This window comes from Odontesthes bonariensis, chromosome 7 (assembly GCF_027942865.1).
Source record: "Odontesthes bonariensis isolate fOdoBon6 chromosome 7, fOdoBon6.hap1, whole genome shotgun sequence".
NCBI lineage: Eukaryota > Metazoa > Chordata > Actinopteri > Atheriniformes > Atherinopsidae > Odontesthes > Odontesthes bonariensis.
In genome coordinates this window covers 26,974,456-26,994,728 of record NC_134512.1, presented here as the reverse complement: position 1 = coordinate 26,994,728, position 20,273 = coordinate 26,974,456, and the positions used below count along the sequence as shown (strand labels likewise).

The following is a 20,273-nucleotide window of genomic DNA, read 5'->3' as shown; positions in this document are numbered from 1 at the left end:
CACTTGTAAAGCTAAATGAAATGTGCTTTCTCTTCGAGCTGTGATTATCTCAAGGTTGTGGAAGGAGAAGGTGCTGATTTGCAGTTACAGTACATCTCACAGACATCGTGTTTTTTTTCTCCTTTTGAATGCATGGGTGGCAGTAGTGGTGGTAACAGTGATATTCTGAGCGATTTAGTAAAGAGTGGCAGGAATAACTTTCTGAAGCCAGGGATAAACAATTTTAAAGTGGGGGAAACAAAGGGCCTAAAACCCTGATCAGGCACGGCTTCACTTTTGAAATACCCAGCAGCTATTAACACAGATCCACGGTTATCATCCAAGACAGACCAGGCATATTATAGTTATCCAGCAAATAATGTTGTCAAGATTTCAAGAATATGTAGATTCTTTTATGAGAATATTATAACTGATTATTTGCCTTCATGGTACAGGAGTTAATCTTCATTATCTTTTCTCATGAACTGTCGATTGTTGATTCAGCCCACAAATCTTAATGAGAGGTTATTAACAACACAAGCTTATCTTTTATGCATTGATATGGAGATTGTGTATCAAATCTTCCCAGCATTCCTACATGAGGCTGTCTTCCGACCAAAGACAATCCCATGGGGTGTTATGTGCTGCTGGGACACACGTGATTATTTGTGAAGAATATGATTTTGCTGATAGTTGTGAGAGCAACTGCAAGTGAATAGTAAAAATGGCGTCTGTGAGGGTGATGGTCGCCTTGTAAAAACAATGTTTTTCAGTCCTAATAATGATAGTTTTCTAACCCAAACCAAGTAGTTTAGATTTCTATCCCCCGTTATTAACTGAATCTAACTCAGAAGTTAAAAAAAGAGTGTTTGATGGTCTTGAGCATGCAAACCTGCTCAGATTTGGCAACTTGCATATAAGTCACGTTTCCCTCCAAATATTTGCATGGATGATACTTTACAGGACACTGTTAAGGCTTGTATTTAAGGGTGTGAATGAACGACAGATGTGGTTGTTTTGTTGCCTGGACTTTTATTAACAAGCTAATCCGACTAATCTTTATATATACAGTATATATCTATATAGTAACATAAATTTGTTCTATGCTTGTATGCAGATGTTCAATATATTTCATCAGATGTGCTGAAATTAGTCGGAATGACGCATATTCATGTTGTTATCTTGTTGCTTTTTTTTCAACGTTTTTTTCGTGTCATTTTAGTGGCTAATGCTTAATAATAATAGTTGATAGACTAGATAACACCATACAATTTGCCAGTAACAGCTCTTGAGAGTCAGAGAAAAACTAGAATCAATTGCACAAGGTTATGTTAGAAAATGTCTTCCTCTGGTGATTTGTAAATCGTTTAGGTCATTCAGTTCCATTTACATTGAGCTGTATTTCTATTTTAATGGTGGTATTTCCTGCTTTTCATATCTTTTTTTAGTTTGTATAGTCTACATGTGCTTAAATTTGTATTGGTATATATATGACAACTTTGTGTCAAGAAAACAATCTGAAACCAAACTTAATGAATTCAAACTAATTGCTTTCCCAGTAGAGAGGCAGATGAGATGTAGAACATCTTGCCGATGAAGAAAAAGATGTCTCTGTTATTGCCAACAATTCTGCAGACAAATTACACCAGCACAGATGTTCCAAAACTTTGCACTGGATCCAAGGTCTGACTTTTTCCCAGCCAGAAAAAAATCAAAGGGAAGCTACCTCCCTTCTGATTTAAATGCATCAGCCAGTTCTATACGTGTGTGTCAGAGAGTGGAAGATCAAATGTTTGCCAAGTCATTTGGCCGTTGCTTGCTGATGGAGTATTTGCAAAGGTTTTATACTGACTTTATGCAATAGATTCAACATTTTTGATGTAATGCATTCACGTCTATAGACAAAATGTGTCATGAGGCGATCCTACTGGTATCTAATCAAAAATGTTATTGGGAGCATGAATATTAATAATATCACCAGCAGCGCTGTCTTTATTTATATCATGTAATGAAGGAACAAATTAACTTCAGCATCCGCAACCTCCAAAGATCTCTTTCGCATTTTCAAATTCTGATCGTCTCTCATCCGCAGAGAAGGAAATGGAGCACGTGGTTGTAACTGGCAGCAAGTTGAGTCTTTAACATCCAACAGAAAGTCTGCAAAACTGTTGTACTATTCTGGCAGGCGCTTCTTTATTCGGATGATGTTTAAACCTCCTGTTGTCTTGCGGGTCAAAAGTGACCCACTACCATGTTTAGCTAGGGCAAGGCAAGGCAAGGCATCTTTATTTATATAGCGCATTTCATACCACAGGCAACTCAATGTGCTTTACATAAAGACGAGGCATTCAAAAGAACAGCATAAAGCAGCATAAAAACAAGCAATTTAAAGAGAAAAAAAAATAGAATAAAAATTAAAGCAATCAAAGAAGAGGGGAATAAGAAAAATATAAACTCAACCATAAGCACACCGAAAGAGAAATGTTTTTAACCTGGATTTAAAAGTGCTTATAGTTGTGGCTGATTTCAGTTCTGCTGGTAGTTTGTTCCAGTTGTGTGCAGCATAACAGCTAAAAGCTGCTTCACCGTGTCTAGTTTGAACTCTGGGCTCCACTATCTGACCTGAGTCAGTAGATCTCAGAGCTCTGCTGGGTTTATACTCTGCTAGCATGTCATTCATGTATTCTGGACCTAAACCGTTCCGTGATTTGTAGACGAGCAGCAGAACTTTAGAATCTATTCTGTATCTGACCGGGAGCCAATGTAAAGACTTGAGAACTGGGGTGATGTGATGTGATCTCTTTGTTCTGGTTAAAACTCGGGCTGCAGCATTCTGAATGAGCTGCAGCTGTTTGAGACTCTTTTGGGGGAGTCCAGTCAGAAGACCATTACAGTAGTCAAGTCTGTTAGAGATGAAAGCATGAATCAGCTTCTCCTGATCTGTTTGGGACATGAAACCCTTAATTCTGGATATGTTCTTAAGTTGATAAAAGGCTGATTTGGTGACTGATTTGATATGATTGTTGAAGGTCAGGTCTGAGTCTATCAGCACGCCGAGGTTCCGGACATGGTCTTTAGTTTCTAGAGACTCAAGATGTTTACTGACAGCAAACCTCTTCTCTTTGTTGCCAAACACAGTGACCTCAGTTTTTCCTTGATTTAACTGAAGGAAATTTTGGTTCATCCACTTTTTGACTTGCTCTAAGCAGTCGCACAATGACTCTATAGGACTGCAGTCATCTGGAGACAGTGTGAGATATATCTGTGTGTCATCTGCATAGCTGTGGTAGTTGACTTCAGAGTTCTTCAGAATTTGACCCAGAGGCAGCATGTATAGGGTGAACAGAAGGGGTCCAAGAACTGACCCCTGAGGAACTCCACATGTCATAGCCACTCGATCAGATTGATTACTTCCAATAGTCACAAAATAACTCCGCTCCTCCAAGTAGGACCTGAACCATTCTAGGACTGTCCCGCTGAGTCCTGCCCAGGTTTCCAACCTAGCTGTAGAAAAAATACCTCAAACTATCTTTTTCCAACTTGAAATATTATAACTTTTCCTAAAGGGACCCCATCATTAGAAAAAGTCATACTTTATTTTTGTTTATGTTTCCATGTGTGCTGTACACCACTAGGGTACAAAGATTGTCTTATGGGTAATTTTTGACCCGTGAATTATAAAAACATTTAAACACCAGAAAAAGGTTCACTGTTTTTTTCCCTTTCAATATAATTAATTCTGAAGTAATTACTTCACATTTATATAATAGCAATAATAAACTTTTATTATGTAAAAGAAAACTGAGAAAACAAGATAACTGTTGGTCCAACTGACAGTTGGTTTGTGGTAAAAAAACAAAAAAAGAAGTGTAATCCTGAAAACTGGTGATTGTCTTTTTGTATTGTGTAACAAAAAATAGATGATAAAAAATGTATTGAATTGAGTTGAATAGATTAATAACAGGTGGTTTCATCATACAAAATAGATTTTGGATTTAAAATTCAATTAAGTTGCTTTATTTTGGGGCTTTGGTAGGGCGGGTCATTTTTTACCCATAGGACAAGGGGAGTAAACAGAATGTTAAGACTGCACAAGGGTTAAATTAGCAGCTAACTTTGCAGTATTCATTTTTGTTTTTTATAGATCACTTTAGCTTTTTCAGTTGTGTTGGTTTTTATGGCCCATAACTTTATAGTTGGTTCTGCACTTGGTCTCAGCATCTACAGGCTGCTGCTTTCAATGAATAGCTCTTAACTAATTCTGCTCCATACCTTCAAAGCCATCCATAACCTTTCTCCCCCATACCTCTCTGATCTCCTCCACGTCCCTTCCCGGACACTTAGGTCAACCTCTTCTATCAGCCTCATTGTCCCTCCTGCCCGTTTGTCCACCATGGGGGCCAGAGCCTTCAGCCGCTCTGCCCCCCCATCTCTGGACCCCCCCCCAGCATCAGGAACATTGACTCATTCTCCACTTTCAAATCCCATCTGAAAACCCACCTTTGTAAACAGGCCTACTCCCTCTAACTCTCCTTGCTCTTAGTGATTTTAATTATTTTTTTGTCATTGTTTTTGTAAGGTGACCTTGAGTGCCATGAAAGGCGCCTGTTGATAAAATGTATTATTATTATTTAACTAAGCATAAAGCATCTTCCAGCATCCGCAACGTGTTCAATCAAAGAAATAATTGTGATAATAACAGAAAATATTTAAAAATCTAGTTTTGATAATCAATGTAGAAATAACGAGATCCTATGTTTAAATGAAATCATCAATACATCATCGTAAGCCGTTCTATTACAAGTGAAAATCCTGCATTATAAAAAACAATATTATCAGTAGTTTGAACGGTATATTGTTATGTGTGACATCATTAGATTATTAACAGTGAAGCGTCAGGTTGTTGTCTCAGAGCTATGCAGAATTTTTAATGAGGTGATAAATAAGAAAAATCAACATTCTGATACTCGAATCTGTTGTCGGTATTCATTCACAATTGTTTTTTTTTTTTTTTTTGTGAACTTTCGTTTCGTTTGTAAATTTACAGAATAGAAACTTTGCAGGGTGGGTAGAGGGGAATATCACAAACTGGTGGAGCTGTCAACAACTCATGCATATCTGAAATGCGACCCTGACTACACAATGGTTTTTGTGAGACCAAAAAGATTTGGAATCCACTGATATAATCTTTAAGAGTGTGCTGTACTTGGAAAAAAGAGATGTTCTCCAATGTAAAATAAAAAAAGATTTTCGAGTAGTAGATCGAGTGGAATAGAGGGAATTGAATTTGAATTCAATTGTATTTAGTTGAAAAAAAAAATCAAATACTCAAGTGAAGGATGAGTACCTCTAAATGGTACAGTCCAGGACTTGAGAAAACACACTTATATCTTGTCTGAGCTATCTAAGACGAGTGAGCTGGGATGTGTGGTGAGGAGTTTTGTTTAGCAGCGTACCTGCTTGGGGGAAAAACTGTTCATCTTTGTGGCAGTCCAGGGTTGAATGTACCTTTATCTTCTTCCTGAGTGCAGGGGGTCAAACAAGTGATGGGTTGGATGTGACTGGTCCCTGATGATGCTGTGAGATTGGTGCAGGCAGCGGGACGTGCAGGTTGTGGTGATGTGTTGCAGCTGGGTCCCTGTGATCCTCTCAGCATTCCTTATTACACTGTGCAGTGTTTGCCTTTGTGCAACCCGGTGAATCACACTGACACGGTCTGTTTGCACACTTTGGATGGCACAGTGATAGAAGTTCATCAGAAGTTTCTTTGCTATGTTGGGTTTCTGCAATTTCCTAAGGGAAAATAGGTGGTGCTGAGCTTTTCAAATGACTGGAGGCAGATTTGCAGCTCCAGGACTTCAGTCTAAAGGACATAGAAAATTGGCAACTTTCTCCACTGCCTTGTTATTCATAAAAATAGTGGTTAAGCTGTCCCCATTTGACACTTTTTGAGACTGTCTTACAAAGAACCCCACGGGCTGTTTGCTCATGTGGGAAATAATGACCCATGATTATGTTCAAATACTATGCAACCTCAAGTGGATGTGTGAGAAACAGAATGTGAATTGTCGAAATGGTAAGGAAGGTTCCAGTTTGTCCTCCATAGAATAAAGATATTCTTTTCAAAAGATCCCAACAAAAAAAATAAGGGCACAATCTGAGTCTTTTGTGGAGTTGAGTCTTTGTTTGTTTTGCAGTCAGAATGTTTCCTTTTTTTTTAAGGTCCCTCATTACATCTTTAAACTACTGTAAAACTAACTTTCAGTTGCACAGTAACAGATTTGTGGCTTTTCCTTCTCAAGTAGGAACTTCCCACATGTCAAACTTGATAATGTCCATTTAATCTATGACATTGCTTTCTTTTTTTTTCTGTTTTCAAACACACTGCTTGACATTTTAACATGGAGGTTTCCGTTAAGATTTCTCCTTTTGTTTGGTTCTCGCAGGAGGCCGATCAACTGAAGAGGGAATGCTGCAAGGCTATGTGGATTAGGTGGAGACAGTACCCAGCTCACACCTTCAGCCTCTCGCCTTCTGCACAGTAAGCAGATCCAGCGGCTCTTTGGAATCAGCAGGCCAGCAATTACTGCCTGTGAGTAATATTCAGGTGAATTATGAGACATTCCTGCTGATCAGCACACAGTGCACTGAATGCAGACTTCAGTGGTGAAATTGTCTCTGCCTTCATATCACTAAAGTGCTCTGGATTTGTAGGCCTTATCATGAAACCAGCCAAAAATGAGCTTAGAAAAGAGCATCATGAGAAAAAAATGCATGACATTTTTACATGCAGTGCTGTGGGGATGCAGTATAGAAACAAAACAAAGTTATCATAGTGCTGAATTTAGAAAAGACATTTGACTGCTATAATGTTATGCAACATGATATGCTAATTAATTACACTTTCTTTTTCCAATTCAAATATTTTTTTCTGATGGAACTTTGGTCTATAGATATGTAAATAATATCTGTGGATAGTTCTAAATTCTGATAGATTCTACCACCATCTTCTATAACTGGCTGTCAGCGTTGAATGTGTGCCGTGGCAATGCCCCTAAATTTATGATTCACCTTTCATTTGACTGAGAATGTGAAGCTAAATTGTGTGCTGAACAAAGCATAAATTACCTTCATTTTCTCTGGGATTTCTGTACGGCCACCATTCTTCATCGGTGTGCCTGCCTTACTCAATCAAGACGGGAAAAAGTTATTTGTTGCTGTTCCGACATAAAATCCTTTCGAACAACACTTTCTCCTAAGAACTTTTCTTCTTTGTTTTGTTTTCATTATCATTCATTCGAACCGATTTTCCCATCAAAGGCCATGTATTTTGCTTCCTGAATGAATGTTTTTTGTGAAATCCCTCTAACCAACCACAGTTATCCATAACTACTTTGTTTTAGGATCGGAGAAATACCGTGGATTTACAGGAACAACAATCTTTCCCAAACCCGAGCACTTAATACTGCTGGTGTCTAAAAATTGGACTAAAACTGAAGTCACTCTACAGTAAATGGATGTTATGCTAAACAATCGTTTGTGGCAGAAAAAAATGCTCCGAATTTTTGCTGGCTGCGTTCACTACAAAATTCCTCCCGTTTGTTAAAGTCCCCCATTACTAGAAACTTGCTTATCAAGTCTTCTTTAACGTGTTACGAGCAAAATTCGTCATCAAAGCTGTGGCTAGGGATTTGTGCTTCAAATCTACAGAGCACCACCTACAGCCTCAGAAAGGCAAGTTTAAAATACAGTATACACCATGTTCTAAATGAAATACTGGAAGAGATATCATAAATACTGGATGGGGGGGCTGGACTGCTCATTGCATGCCAATGAGCAACTGATGAAATGAAAAGCTAGTCTGCCATGACAAGAAGTTCACACAAGCAAGTGGGAAAGCCACATGGTGTGTTATCTCTTTGAATTCCTGCAATTCCTGCACTCACGCCACCGGGCAGTTACCTTCCACTGGCTCATTCCTCAAGAGGGCCGTGTGGACGCATCGACTCCCCACCGCTTTGTCTCGGTCAGTGAGATTGGGGCAGCCCTGCTGGTGTTTTGCTAAAAATGAAGCAGGTGCTGCCATGACTCAAGCCAATGAGTCTTGCGCTCAGTGAGAGCGAGTCAGCAGCCCCGAAAATCAGTTTATTGCTATTTGGTCCTGAGAGTATGAGCATAGCAGAGCTATTTTTTTGCCGATGGCAAACGCACATCAGGTTTCAGAAGAGACTGCAGAACTGGTGGGCGGAGATTTGGGCAGGGACACATTTGCATATTCACTGAATAAACAATCTTGCAGAGCTATACCCCATGCCACATTAAGAGCTTTGTTGAGAGGTTTTTTTTTTCATGGCAGATGCTTCCAATTGTACAAATTCAGAAACCAAGATGAAATGTTCAAGGGATTTATAACTTGAATGAGAATCTAATTAACAATGTTTGTGAATTGCTTTAACAAAAGAAGCTAACTGGTCAGTTTTATTTCATATCTGTGTATTTGCTATTATAATGTAGTTGTTTAGAATCATATTTACTAGAGGACTGCATTGGCTGGAAATACAGTCCTCTTTTTTTCAGGAGATTTTTAATACGCATTAGACATGTAACACTTTCTGAAAACAGAAAGATGAATTATTAATCAGAATTAAACTGTTCTTTAAACCCACTGCTATACAAGCGTCTGTGTTGACTTAAACTATGGCAGACATACAGTATATATATCCAACATCTGCCTAAGGTTTAATGTAGTGACACATAGCTGTTGTGAGATCCATCAAACCACGCTGGTTAAATGAATGAGTGCATTTGGTAAGATTATTACTCATGTCTGATCATGTGAAGATGCTATACGTTGATCACACTTCACATGACAGGTTAAACTGCTTACCTCTACAAATTGATTATAACCCTTGGAAAGCAACTGTAACTCTATCATTATCATATACTCATATATACATATATAAACCGACATCTGCATATGAGCATGCAAATTCTGGGGTCAAGGAACTAGACTTTGGTACCAGAAGCTCAAGTATTTCCATTTTGTGGTCGTGACCATTCATATCACTGAGCTTGGGTTGCATTTATGCAATTATTTTGGCCCAAAAAAATTTAACTAGAACCCATCACCTGATAACCATTTAGCTTTTTTATTAGCTATGTTTTTAAAAAAATAACCTTAATTTAAACTCTTACTGCATATCTCTTACTAATCATCCTAACATCTGGTGGCCTGAAACTGGATTGCCTGAAACATTGGCTTTCGTCCTGAAAGGCAAAGAGATGGTCGATGGATTTCCAGACTGTCATCATCATCAATCGCAAATTATTAAGGAAAAAATATAAAAGATGAAATGAAAAAGAGATTCAGCTCACTGTGAAATGCAGGCCAGTCACCTCATGATTCTGTACACATGCCTGTCTCTTTTAATGTGATCCATTATCATAGGCACTCACTTTTCATCATTACCCTACTTTCACCAGATCATTGCTTTGTCACAGCTCATCCTGATGACTTTACTGCATATTAGGTCTGCTTTGACATACTTCTTTCATTTGATTCTTTTTTTTTTGCTGTAGATTGAAAGGATATTTACTGAAATATGTTTTCTCCAATAAGCTTATTCCATCTTAGGTCCTGTCACATCAAGTGGAAGTAAGGACTAAGTAGAAAAAAATATTAGATCTCTTGGCTTCGTGTACCTCGGTCATATGTCCAGTGGACTGTAACTATCTCCCCGCAGACAACCAGATATCTCAAGCTTTTCAAGGGAGGAGCACTGAAGGAAGTACAATCGCTTCAGCTCCTCTGGGCCAATTGCTCCAAAATGGCCAATTTCCTGTCTAGGGTGTGTGTTTTCACATTTTTATCATCCCCTGCCGTAGTTATCTAGTTGCACTTAGGGCCATCAGTCATCGATGCTGTGTTTAGAGGAAGCCGGTGCGCAGTAAAACTGACGGACGGCCTTCCGCATGACTGAAGATGTATGAGGCATGCAGGCAAGCTAGTGAGGCTTGTTTTTTTTCTTATTGTATTTTCAGCATTGCCATAAAGTGACAACAGGGAAAATGGTGTTACTTACCATCCCCAAGACTGAATTAAGTATTACTGATGCAGTGACTCAAGCTTTGGTTTGACTTCCTTACATGTTTTTCCCCTTTCTTTTGTCTATGGCTGTTGTGGGGTTCGTGTCTAGTTTTCAGATACTTTTAAAAATGCAGTTTAAAACAGATGTATTGACAATATCTTAAGCGCAGTACAGAGATTTTAAGTGGAACGTCATGTGCATATTATGAACAGATATCATGTTCAATTTTGATCATCTACCTTGAATGAGCATGATCAGGAGGAAAATAATTCTTTTTTTTTTTTTTTTTTGGGGGGGGGGTATGACACCAAATGCAGTAGTTAATTTGTTCATCTCTAATAAGCTGTGCCCAGTCTGCTCTGTACTTACTTTCCAAAATATCTTACATTTAGATTAAGCCATTGAACAAAGGGATAGCATATTGCTATCCTACTACTATGGGACATTTTTTTTTTTTAAATTTATTTGTTAAATCCCACCTAAAAAAATATAAGTTATTGTAACTGATGGCCTATCTTTTCCAGTCAAGTACAGGAAAAAAAATATATCACCTTGTAATTTGCATTAAAAGAAAAACAAAAAAAACCTGCACAAGCCTAAATATGCAGATGAGTCAGCAGTTAAAACGGAGTGCTTGCCAACCATAAAAAGCTGTTGTATCTGGCTGATTGAAAGGAAACATATCCTCAACAAGAGAGCTGTCACTAGAAACAGTTAAGAATGGCAAAAATTCCATTGAAAAAAAACTAATTCAACACGCAGTGTCGCGAATATGTTGTTTTTTTTCCCAGTCAGCTGTGTCTGTAATGTGGAGAAAGTACAAACAAAACGGGAAGGTTGTAAAAGGGAAACATACAGTTCGAGCATGGAAAATGTCAGTTTCAGGACAGAAAACTTGAAGCAATTTGCTTTGCTTTTTACTTAACAAAAGAAATGAAAAGAAAGACGAGTGAATGTTTGTGACCAAACTCTAAATACAAAACAGCTGAGGGAAAAATTATTCACAAACAGAGAGGCCTAACATAAACCATCATGGACACCCTAATCGGAGACAACAAGGTTACAGTGGGATAAAGAGAAGAAGTCATGGATTGTGGACTTGTTTGGTGCAGGTCCTATGAAACGTATAAAGACAACAACAGTGAAGATGAAGAAGAAAACAAGCAAATCATTAATGTTTAATGTCAGGTCGGGACCAGGGGAGATAGCAGTCATTGCCTTTATAATAAATGTCATTTTAAGAGGTCATTTTTTTCAGGATGATAATGCATCTTTCCTCTGTGCAAAGAGTGTTCAGACTTTTCTTCCAGAATAACAACTCGATGACATGCCCAGTAAAGGGCCTGGATCTCCATCCAAATGAAACTTATGGCAGGAAAACGAACAAAAGAAAGGTCCATGACATTCCTGCTAACTGATCTGACAACTCCTATACAAGCTGGAACCTGCCTGATGAAGAATGCTGTTTTTCATTTGGAGGAACAACAAAGAACCGACAATGATTGCATGTTTTTTTTTTTTTTTTTACTCATTACTTGATCTAAAAGAATTTAGCCATCAATTACAGCAATTTTATTTTATTTTTTTGTTTGTGTTAAGTGCGGAATAAAATAACTTTGTGAGATATGATAGCTTTTTTTTGTTACTAAATAGAAAAGTCGACTGAAGATGCCTCTAAGAAGGGTGATTCTATGTCTTTGTCGGGGGCTGCACAATCACAAAGCTTACTTTGAGCCTAACCTGGTTTTCACTATGTGCTACATCTCACTGATCTTCGTCAGTTATGAACAGTTTACGTCTATAGACACCTTAGAAGCTAATAAAATCCCACATCTCAAATTCTTCTCAACGCTTGATTTTAAATCACAACAAAAATGTGCGGAAAAGCAGACACAATACCTATCAGAGGAGTAAGGTCAACCACTCTCAGTATCATTCTTATCCGCCATGTCAAAAGCTGCTCCACTTTGCCATCAGAATGGATTTTGTATTCCACCGCAAAGGATAACAATGTACAGCATCAGACATGGATTCATCCTTTGCATGAAAACAATGAAGGGACGCCTCTCAGCGAGCTTTAATAAGAAATGTTCCTGTTCAATCTTGCACTCCACCATGCATACAAAGCCCCCACGACTTGACCTTTGAATTATGAATATTCTTCACTGCATATTAAAAACCTGCATCCACGTCTACAAGGCGGAGGGAGAATGTAAAGTAAAACATCCTGAGATGCACTGAAATGCCATTTAAATTGATGTCTGCGAGTCCCTGTCCATCAGTTTTTATGTTTATAACTGAAAATTGTCCTTGACTCGCTCTACATGATAAATCCTGCGACGAGATCGTTGCCGGCCCGCTCACAGGAAGACATCCACATTCATGCTCTCAACAGTATGTTGGTAAAATTCAGCCATGTTTTTTTCATTGCAGTGATTGCACTTCAGACATCTCACCCTGTCAAATTCCGAATGCAAGATTTATCCGTGCACTCATTAGACACTGCGGCTCTCACCGTTTTTAAATTCATGAATTTTCTACTCAAAGAAAAGTTGAACGAGGCAGTTGGTTTATTTCAGCTCTGTAATTTCTTTGTCATGCCTTTGAGCAGGGTGTAATTTTTTTTTGTCTAATTAGAGACTATATCGCATCATTCTGATTACACCAAGGGACACTTTTGTGCCAGATGTTTAAAATCAAATAAAGTACAGGGGAATTTCTGCTTGTATGTTTTAGAAATCCAAACTCTATTTAAGCTGTCAAAACAAAATAGACTACAAAAGATACCAGTTTTGAGAATACACGCAAAAAAATCTTTTTTAACTCTTTGATGACGAGAAAAAAAGCCTTTTTGTCAAGTAATCTAAATTGAAGTGTACTTTGGCTGATCGTAAAGATTAAAGCAGTTTTTTTTGTCTGAGGGATTAAGATGTAGAATGAATTACCTGCACAACACAAACAGAACCCTCACTGGGATCATTTTGGATTGAAACTGACAGTCCACAAATGAGCTGCCACCACTCCTTTTATGCTTTTACTGTTTTGTAGTTTATTTAGCAGTTGTGTCCCTTATTGCTTGGCCCTGATGAGCATTATACCTGTATATATTTATTGTTTCTCTATTTTCTTGAGCTGCCCCACCAATTAACGCTTCTCGGTCAATCGGCAGTCGCAGCATCCGGCAAATAGTCATCAATTTGTTTCATTTTCATGATAGACTTTTAAGGATTCCCCACACAATGTTAGCTGCATGCAACATTTCCTTTCGGCCCCAAATGTATTATGATTTCATTGTGTGTTTGTGCTTGTATTTCAAATTGACCATTAAGTATTTCCTGCTGAGTTTTATGTAATGGAAAGGGACTGGCACTGTATTTCAGCTCCGGCTGAAACTGCTATATTGTGAGACATTTGGCACTTTTGCCTATACAAAAGAAAAAACATGAAATAAAAATACAAATTGCATGTCCCTATATGGAACATGGAAGTAACACTTTTGAACAGCTTCAATTGCTCAAACAAAATAATAATGAACTATTTTCAAGATTAAATTTGTTTTTAAAGAAATATTCTAATTTGAGAATAGCTAATCAGGCCCAAAGAATGTAGGTGCTAAAACCTTATAAATAAGCCCTAAATTTTAAGGTTTCTTAATCATATTGATGAATCTAACCATCCATCCATTTTCTATACCCGCTTAATCCAATTCAGGCTCATACAGGGGCTGGAGCCTATCCCAGCTGGCGAGATGCAGGGTGCACCCTGGACAGGTCGGCAGTCCATCGCAGATGATTTATTTTATCTTAAATCTCAAATGAATAGATAATTAGATAAATAAACAACATGTCTGACCTTTCTTTTTTGAATTGGTTGTTTTTATTTACATTTACAGTGTTTTTAGATATTTGCACTTTTTTTTTTTTTCAGCTGACAGCAGCCATCCAAACTTAGAATCCTGCTGGTTTTTCCATGCATAAGGACTTGCACTGAAACCTGATGTTCATTCGCCATCATCAGTGGGGGATTTCATGATCCTGTACTTGTCTTGTTATACAACTCCCCAAAATGGAAATAATTATATTTTTTTTATCAATTCTGGGACAATAATAATAGAGCCCACGGCAGCAGTTTATCAGTTTTGGTGATGAAATATCAACCGTTGTTGATATAACATGTTATGTTATAGTGTTATAGTGTTGCCACAGAAAACTATTGTTTTGTCTTTACATTAACTCCAAAGTAATCCGCTATATCTACTGCTGTATTGAGCTGACTTGATCAATGAGGGAGGCATGGCTGTTTGTCAGAAGTACAGTTCTCCTTTGTCTGGGTTACAACAAATGTTGTAAACACAAGGTAATGTAAGCATGTAACCAAAGGCAACTTGTATCTGGCCTTGAACAGACCCAGAAAAACATAAAAAATGTTAACCCTGTAACAAATAAAAATCTTTTCATTCATGACTTCGCCTCAGGCACTGCATATGCCAGGGTCACCATTTGTCATTTGTGTCCCATTACTCCAGCAGCTAAACTTCAGCATCATGTACGCTTTCAGGGATACATACTACCTGCTACCAGGGGTTTTCATTATCCCAATCTTTAACGGAGACAACGGGTTAAAAAGCAATATTGGTCTTAAAATTCAGATGCGGCATGTACTGTTAAAAAGTCAGAGGTTCACAGTTTTCATGTAATTCAACATATTTAACTGTAGCATAGACACCTGGCCATGAGGGAACGTGGGATTTTTAAAAAAATGTCATGTGGAAATAGCATCAGTGACATTCAGCAAAGGCGTTAAACCAACTCAGAAGTGTGTGAAAAGGCAAGAAAGTTCCTATTTGCACTATCAAGTAAAGTGCCAATATGTGGCATGTTCTCTAAGACATATATGAGAGCTCTGCTCAAAGACACGAGCTGGACTGTATCTCATCAACAAATGTGCGCCAGAATTATTCAACAAGGAAAAGAAAAGAGTCAAACAAGAACTATTGAACACATATTCTGCTAAAAATAAAGTGAGTTCCTGATCTTTTGTTGAGTATATTTAGTTAAAAGTAGCTAAACAATGCCACATTAAACATTATTTGTTTCGATTAAGAATGGAAAATGAATATGAAAAATGTTAAGAACTGTATCAGACTGCATCAAATTGAACCAAATCGGTCTATTTAAAGATTGTATCGTCCCTTAATCGTATCATACCCTTATGTTGCACATTCCATATTGAATCGTCTTATAAGGGAGAGATAAACACTCTTTTTATTTATTCCAACCCAAATGTCACCCAGCTATTCAGAGCTCATCTTAAATTCAGAGGTTCTTGGTTCGAACAACTTTGCTAGTGAAATTTTAAAAGTCCATTTTTAAAAGATAATTTAGGGAGAGGTCACTTTGTCCAAGGTTTAAGCTTTTGGATGAGTCTTTTGTTCTCACAGAACTGAATATCAGTAAGTTTCTTTGCCTTTCAGCTCGACCTACTTCTGAAAAATGATTTAAAAAAAAAGTACCTCCTTGCACAGTATTTTCCCTTTCTGTCAAAAGCCGCAGATTGAAGTTCAAAAGGGGCCTTGTTTTGCCTCCCCCCCTTTTTTTTTAAATCATAAAGCTCAGGCAAAATAGATCTCTTTCAGCAAAATGTGTTTGTGGAAGATTTCCCTTAATCCTTTTCTGCTAAGTGCAAAACAAGAATCCAAGGTCAGCTTTCTAAAGGATGCAGGGGCTATGCGTCTGTCAAGTCAGAGATGTAGCTTTGTGGTAGGTAAGTTTTCTGCGACTGCAATACCTCACAGAGACCACATATGACTGCATATTTGTTGATAAGCATGAAGACCCACAAAATGAAAATATGCTCCAAGGCACCACCCATGCACTGCTTTAGAATGTGTGTTTTGCTATGCATGCACTGTGGTTTTAAAAGTGAGTTGCATTTTTCCAGTGAAACTGTCATTGTGTGTTAAAGACATGTGAGAGTTCTGTCGGTGTATCCTGGTGAAGTCTGAAATATAGCACAGAGGAATAATCAGCCAAGCAGGCTCCGATGCTGTAAAAAAAGGAAAGCTGCGTGAGATTTCTGCATTGCACAGGTACCTTTAATACTGAGACCTGCCTGTAATGTGCTTGTAGGAAAATATTTACTTACTGTTGCTTTTGCCATGGGCTGTTGCCATGGATACAAGTGGAGCAATAATTTAAACAATGTTTGCATATAGACTTTGAAGACACAAAGCAGCTCATCTGTAATAAAAGCATAGATGGAATTTGAAGTATCATCAGAGGGAAAGTTGGCACATTCATCGTCGCTGAGCTGGAAAACATGTTTAGATATATTACACTTTCCAACATTTTAAATTATTTGTGTATATGTGTGTATGTTACATATGCCTCATTATTTGAGCGATGTCCCAGGGAATTAATCTCTATTGCATATTATTTAGGCTTTCATGGTCCCCTAAACAGAAATCCAATGATCATTTATCTTGAATATAAAATGGCTTTTGTAATTATTTCCACGTGGACCTCATTCAGAAGAACCGACAACAGGACGTGAATGAATTCTCTTAAATTAATAAACTTCCACAGTGGGGATGCCAGTCTTTCCTTTAATTTTTTTCTTGTTACATCACAACTTCAGAGTTTAAGGAGCGCAAAAGTGCTGCTGGGCTAAACAGAGTAAAGCCATCAAATATTGTAAATTCTGGCAGTTTGTTGGATTAAAGTTTAGAGTTCCTAAACAGATTTTGAGCTCAAGGGAGAGCAGCAGCCTCCTGCTGTAAAGGTTTAGTCTTATCTCCTGTATGCTGTTGTGGTGATACTCTGCTTTTAAAGTGATTGCAAAGGATCAGTGCATGAAGGTCATCACCCCTCGTACTAAAGGGGACACTCACTATCAAAGATTATAAAAAGAGTACCCAAGGTTAGCTGTAATGGTTTTGAGCTGATTCTACATCAAACATTGATGTGATTAACGTACAAGGGGTAGCTTTCATGGCTACTTCACCATGAAAAAGGAATATGAAAGGTAACTGGAACAAATTGTGAAGTTACAATGAATAGATTTGAAGAGCAAAAAATAACAAATAATTAAATGAGTCTTCTGTTTGCAAAAATCTTGCATGACTGTATGTCCAAAATAGATTGAGTACTTCATGGTTCTGTTCAGTAATTCTTATAAGAGTAATTTTTATTGAGTGTTGTTTACAAGCCCTTCTTGACACATGGTTTACATTATGGTCATTTTGTCTTTGACATTGGGCTGATGTGTTTATCGGGCTTGATTTACTCTAATTGAGTGTGCTGGATTTTTAGTTCCTCCTTCAAGGTCTATGACACTTGTGCTGGGTGTAGCAGGCGAAGGACACATGGCTGTTGTAAGTTTGATCTGGCTCATTAACCTTTAGCGATGGGTGAGTATTCCTGATTTTATAGGTCACCATGCTGTTTATGAATGGGCAGTGAGTCATCATCTTGATTGTAGCCTGTGATGAGATCATTTAAATGTGCCCGTAGGCTTCTCGCATCCAAATACTGAGCTTCCCAAAATTAATTCATGTGTGTTTTTTGTTCATGCAGGCTCATGATTACGTTTAAAGAATATGAGACCTCAAGTAATTTTGAGAGCAATGACTTTTAGTCCTCAGCGCGATTGTTGTCTAACCCTACCTAAGTAGCTTTGATTTATAATACTAGTAACATGATGTTATTTCCTAAAACAAACCAGAAATTGACATAAATTTTGCCATGCAGCATTGTGTTTTCATGTTTCACTATGACAGTGATGTAAAATTGTAAAAAGAATGTGAGTCAGCCCTAGCTATGGTCATTTTTGACCCAAACCAAGTGAGGTTACAGTCGGAAGCTTTTTGTAAGGGTTTGTAGTGTTATTGACTGAACACATGTTGGTCTCAATTTCACGTCGCCCAAAGGCTCATGATTGAAAGCACAGCTTTTATCTGCTCCGACCTCACCTTCCTACATCCCTTATAAGGACTTTGTGGCTTGTTAAATAACAGATCGAGAGAGATGACAGATGATGGAGAGTTGTATTTCCTTCCAGCCGCTTGTTGGGGTAGGACTGTTTTAGTTAGAGATCTAGTTGGGGGATATTGTAGGCTTTTTGTACATAATGGTAAGCTACTGCAAGAATAAAAAAAAATGCTCTCTTCTTCTGTGTTTTTTTTGTTATATTTTGTTATATTTTTGTTAGCTTCATTTAATGGTGCATGATAGAACCCCAGAAATCTTCGAATGATATAGCTCCAGTGACAAAGGCAGCAGTGACCCTAGAAAAACTGGTTGATCATAAAAAATTTATTTCGTCCAGTATACATTCTACATTAACTACATTCCCTTTTTAATTTTCTTCTACAGGTATATCCTTCACACAAACATAACCTCATAACCTCTTAAAAAAATAAATAAAGTGTACCTTTGTCTCTACAGTCTGTTCAAAGACATCAAAAGTATATGAAAGTAACCTCTGTATTTACTGTGAGGACCATTCCTTTTTTTTTCCTCGTTAAATTATTTGCACTATGATAATATACACAATTTCTCAAATAAACATTACATTCTTTCTGTGCTATATGGTATAGTTTTTTGTCTTACACATTCAAATTTTTTTTATCTTAACCTTCCCCCAATGCTGCACTTAGAAAATTCAACAAAATCACATTTTCATTGACCAAAGGCAAATATGCATAGCATAAATACATTGAGGTTAGTTTTTTTTTATATAATTAATTATTTTTGGATGTACACAAATCAAAAACCTATAATAATAACTTGTTGAATGAGCATAAAAAAAACAAAACCACAGGAGAAATTTTCTAATACATTGGTTTCTTTAAAAAATTTGGAAATTTTGTTTCATCAAATGAGTATGCTTTGTTTGGGTTAACATAATCTACAGTAGTTAATTAAAACCGCTCCAGTGCGCGCTGAAGGTCTTTGCTAACAGAAGCCAACAGAACCACATCATCCACAAAAAGCTGAGGTCCTCAAAGCAGATGCCCAACCTCTCCACATCTGCACCTTGAGATCCTGTCCATGAAAATGACAGAATTGGTGACATGCACTGTAAACCAGTTCGACTTAGTGCCAAGAATGGGGACACAGCTCTTGCTTTGCTTATACGTAAAAGTGGCTCCGGTACCCCATACTCCCTCAGCACAGCCCACAGAATCCCTCTGGGAACACAAACCTCGTCCACCCCTGGCAAAACATTTAACTGCCTCAATGACTTCTGCTAAGGTGTTGGACGAGTCTTCCCCCAATTCTTCAGACTCTGCCTCCTCAATGGAGGATATGCTAGCAGTATTGTGGAGATCCTCAAAGTGCTCCACCGCCCAACAATATATTTTCATTTCGGGTCAGCAGATCTCCACCCAGGTCAAGCCCAACCTGGGTAAGTCAAGTTCCTCCCACACACAAGTTTTAGCTTAAGCAACCACCAATGCTGCAGCCCTATTAGCTACTTTATACCTGTCAGCTGTTTCAGTTGACTGTTGGGACAGCCAAGTTGGATTAAGTGGGTATAGAAAATGGATGGACGGATGCTGTCTCATTTGTATCTGCGCTGGCTCTCGATAGACAGGCGACCTGTACAGATACCCTGCCTCTCACCAATGGTAGCTGGGATAGGCTCCAACCCCCCACTGAATAGGATAAAGCAGGTATGGAAAATTGATGGATGATAAACAATAGGCTTGACCTAAGTTTCTTGACCCCATATTTGTTATCCTGTGTTTGTTTTTTGTTTTTATTGAAAGGTTATAAGAGAAAATGATCCTCAGGTTAATTGACATTTGTGTTTTTGTGTTCCTAAATGCTCTTTGAATTGCTGCTGTATTTCTATGTTTCTCTTGCATTATTTCTGAGGCACGATCTCTTGCCTCCATGGTATAAATTATGCCGTTTGTAGAGATTCACCACACACACCTTCCTTTGAACATCATACTTACTCCTCCAGTGTATCACCCCCATGCATACGTCTTACCTTTCCATATGTATTGCATAAACATTAGCTGTACCATTTACATCTTATAGAAAGGAAAGTGAAAGAAAAGTAGTCACCATAAGATCCTAATAATCATAGAAATGAAAGTCTATCTAAATGTCAACTTTCCTAGATTCATAAAGGTATTATTTTCCAGACAGAACTGAAAATGAACTGAGCAGCTCTAGAGTTTGTGTCCATATGGTG

At 37.9% G+C, this 20,273-nt stretch overlaps 1 protein-coding gene across 1 annotated transcript in view; it reads left to right on the top strand.

The window, feature by feature from the left end:
• Positions 1 to 20,273, top strand: part of lingo1a (leucine rich repeat and Ig domain containing 1a) — a 147,301-nt gene that overhangs the window by 69,704 nt on the left and 57,324 nt on the right. Inside the window, exon 2 of the mRNA XM_075470366.1 lies at positions 6,426 to 6,571. The gene's annotated coding sequence lies outside the window, so the exon portion shown is untranslated. The remainder of the gene's footprint in view (positions 1 to 6,425; positions 6,572 to 20,273) is intronic.